Source organism: Oreochromis niloticus, linkage group LG8, assembly GCF_001858045.2.
Source record: "Oreochromis niloticus isolate F11D_XX linkage group LG8, O_niloticus_UMD_NMBU, whole genome shotgun sequence".
In the NCBI taxonomy this organism is placed as follows: Eukaryota; Metazoa; Chordata; class Actinopteri; order Cichliformes; family Cichlidae; genus Oreochromis; species Oreochromis niloticus.
In genome coordinates, this window is record NC_031973.2 from 27900008 (window position 1) to 27904245 (window position 4238).

At 43.3% G+C, this 4238-nt stretch overlaps 1 long non-coding RNA gene across 1 annotated transcript in view; it reads left to right on the forward strand.

The window, feature by feature from the left end:
• LOC112847685 (uncharacterized) overlaps positions 1-4238 on the forward strand; it is a 43694-nt gene that overhangs the window by 38415 nt on the left and 1041 nt on the right. The window lies entirely within an intron of this gene.

Genomic DNA, 4238 nt, shown 5'->3' on the forward strand with positions numbered 1-4238 from the left:
AAAAACTTGAAAAGTTCACCGATCTACGTTCCTACCCTCACCTATAGTCACGAGCTGTGGGTAGTGACCGAAAGAACGAGATCGCGGATAAAAACGGCAGAAATGAGCTTCCACCGAAGGGTGGCTGGCCTCTCCCTTAGAGACAGGGTAGGGCCGGGGTAGAGCTGCTGCTCCCCCACATCGAAAGGAGCCATCTGAGGTGGTTCGGGCATCTGACAAGGATCCCTCCTGGGCACCTCCTGGGTGAGGGGTTCCGGCCATGTCCATCCGGGAGGAGGCCCTGCAGAAGGCGCAGGACACACTGGAGAAATTATATCTCTCGGCCAGCCTGGGAACGCCTTCCTACGGACAAGCTGGAGGAGGTGGTCAGGGAGAGGGAGGTCTGGGCTTCTCTGCTTAGACTGCTGCCCCCACAACCCGACCCCGGATAGGCAGAAAAAGATGGATGGAGCATATTTCACAGACTGTTTAAACAGCTTGGCTATATCAATGACTATTTAGTGTCAACTTCTTAACCATCTTTTAAAGTCAAATATGACAAATATAAATTTAGCAAATAAATAGCATTTCGACCTCCTGTATTTCTACATCATTTAAGTAGACTATAAAAAATGAGTAGCCACCGTTTTGAAAAAGAAACTTGAATGGTTTTGTCTATTCTTCTGGAGGCTGTGGCTTACCTTCCTGCATCTTCATCATGTTCCTGTTGTCCTCTGGGATACCCAGGTACTTGTAGCTGTCCTGTATGTCTGCAATTCTGCGTCCTGTCAACTCCGACCCTTCAGTCCAGATCACCTTCCCTGTTGTTGCAGCCATTTGGCCACAGTTCTGTCAATTACATCCTGAGCTCATTGCTGCAGATGAGTGGATCCGTGAGTCGATGTTTCACTCACCCTTAACATACAACTTGACGTCATCCACTGTGCAGGTGGTGGTTCATGGTCACTGAACCACAGTGATGTGTCAGCTTAGGGGATTGAGGTGTATGCAGAACAGCAGTGGGAACAGCCCATTAGTATATAATGGACTTATATATTCCACACTTCATGATAACTTGTGCTGTCTTCCACGGTCCCACTGAGTTATTAATGAAGGTTATTAATGTGCCATAAGTCTTGTATTGTACCAAGCACTCCACTCCATTTTTTTTCCCCCCCTAATTTATACACAACATCATTCGTCATATGCATCAACATCTCTTTGGACCTCATAGACAGTTCCAGTGAAAAACTAGCAAATTAAGAGATTTGGAGTCTGTTTATCTGAAATAACGACAGTCATCAAGTAAAAAGTGCTTGTCAGTCACTTACCCAATTATTTAGAGCTTCTGAAAATGTGAGACTATTTATAAAAATAGCTTTAATACCAAAAAAAGTTGACACAGTGCTTCTGTTAAACCTCTTGATTTAAAGCTGAAAATCTGTATGTTAGTCACAAATTGATTTTTTAAAGTTCACTCTGCAGTGGTGGTGCACATGGCAAACACAGTGTCATTATCCAAATACTTATCGACTTAAGTTTACAAAAAAAAAAGATTTGTAAATTTTGCTGTACACTAATGTTTACTGTGTACTAAAGTAGACATAAGTGAAAACCACATCATTTGTCATCTATAAAGGAATTATTTCATGCAATTAAAAAGTTCAGTTGGTCTTCAGTTAGATACGGGTGTTCAGGTGTGCTCCAAATGATTGTGATTGGCCTAAAATATTTGCTTTACAGTGAAATTAGTGTTTAAAGTGAAGCTTAGCTTTCTTTGTATGGTTTAAGCTCCAAAAACACTGGACCCCACATCATCTATGGAGTTGCCTCAGCAGATTATCTGCTTCCATCTTACACTGTCCACATTTTAAATGAAATTATTATTATTGTGCAACATGCAGCACCCTCACCACCTTGTTCGAGGTGGTGAGGACTCAGTAAGGAGCCACAGAAGAGATCCTTTCTATGTTAACTGTATTGTCAAGAAACTTCCGAGGCTGCAGCTTGGGAACAACAATTCTACTTTGGAATCATGGGAGTCACTTGATCTCATTCAGTTCTGTACAATTCAAATCAGTTGTATCTACAGTGGCTTGCAAAAGTATTCGGCCCCCTTGAACTTTTCCACATTTTGTCACATTACAGCCACAAACATGAATCAATTTTATTGGAATTCCAGGTGAAAGACCAATACAAAGTGGTGTACACGTGAGAAGTGGAACGAAAATCATACATGATTCCAAACATTTATTACAAATAAATAACTGCAAAGTGGGGTGTGCGTAATTATTCAGCCCCCTGAGTCAATATTTTGTAGAACCACCTTTTGCTGCAATTCCAGCTGCCAGTCTTTTAGGGTATGTCTCTACCAGCTTTGCACATCTACAGACTGAAATCCTTGCCCATTCTTCTTTGCAAAACAGCTCCAGCTCAGTCAGATTAGATGGACAGCGTTTGTGAACAGCAGTTTTCAGATCTTGCCACAGATTCTCGATTGGATTTAGATCTGGACTTTGACTGGGCCATTCTAACACATGGATGTGTTTTGTTTTAAACCATTCCATTGTTGCCCTGGCTTTATGTTTAGGGTGGTTGTCCTGCTGGAAGGTGAACCTCCGCCCCAGTCTCAAGTCTTTTGCAGACTCCAAGAGGTTTTCTTCCAAGATTGCCCTGTATTTGGCTCCATCCATCTTCCCATCAACTCTGACCAGCTTCCCTGTCCCTGCTGAAGAGAAGCCCCCCCAGAGCATGATGCTGCCACCACCATATTTGACAGTGGGGATGGTGTGTTCAGAGTGATGTGCAGTGTTAGTTTTGCGCCACACATAGCGTTTTGCATTTTGGTCTCATCTGACCAGAGCACCTTCTTCCACATGTTTGCTGTGTCCCCCACATGGCTTGTGGCAAACTGCAAACGGGACTTCTTATGGTTTTCTGTTAACAATGGCTTTCTTCTTGCCACTCTTCCATAAAGGCCAACTTTGTGCCGTGCACGACTAATAGTTGTCCTATGGACAGATTCCCCCACCTGAGCTGTAGATCTCTGCAGCTCGTCCAGAGTCACCATGGGCCTCTTGGCTGCATTTCTGATCAGCGCTCTCCTTGTTCGGCCTGTGAGTTTAGGTGGACGGCCTTGTCTTGGTAGGTTTACAGTTGTGCCATGCTCCTTCCATTTCTGAATGATGGCTTGAACAGCGCTCCGTGGGATGTTCAAGGCTTGGGAAATCTTTTTGTAGCCTAAGCCTGCTTTAAATTTCTCAATAACTTTATCCCTGACCTGTCTGGTGTGTTCTTTGGACTTCATGGTGTTGTTGCTCCCAATATTCTCTTAGACAACCTCTGAGGCCGTCACAGAGCAGCTGTATTTGTACTGACATTAGATTAAACACAGGTGCACTCTATTTAGTCATTAGCACTCATCAGGCAATGTCTATGGGCAACTGACTGCACTCAGACCAAAGGGGGCTGAATAATTACGCACAGCCCACTTTGCAGTTATTTATTTGTAAAAAATGTTTGGAATCATGTTTGATTTTCGTTCCACTTCTCACGTGTACACCACTTTGTATTGGTCTTTCACCTGGAATTCCAATACAATTGATTCATGTTTGTGGCTGTAATGTGGCCAAATGTGGGAAAGTTCAAGGGGGCCGAATACTTTTGCAAGCCACTGTATATGGTGACAATTCACAACAACTGTCATCTTGAGGGTGATACAGGGGGAAACTGTACAGGAAGGACACAATAAAATGAAAGAACCCATGAAATCAGACGCTCCAACATCAGATTAAAACAATGGAAAGAGTGGGGAGGAAGAACTACCATTTAATGGAAAGAGACCTGTAGCAGAGCAGAGAACAGAGGAAAAGAAACCACAAACAGGACCAAACTAAAGAATCCAAATGGAAATATTAGCTTTTTCTTCTTTCCTGACCGTCTTTGTCACACAGTGAAAATTTTAGCATCTTCAATTCTGCCACTTGAAGGTTCACCATTTCCAAACCACCAATCACAGCAGGTCTCAGTACCATCTTGTAAACCTTCCCTTTCATGCCTGACACTCATCTCCACCCACTTCAACCTACCTGCCCTTTCTTCTTCACTTCTCTTGTGCACTGTCCATTGGTTTGGATGGTTGAGCCCAGGTACATAAAACTGATCTATGTTCACTGCCTCTACTCTGCATTTCTACCCATCTACACACAAACATAGGTATTTCGTGTTGGTTCGACTAACATTCATTCCTTTCCCTCCAG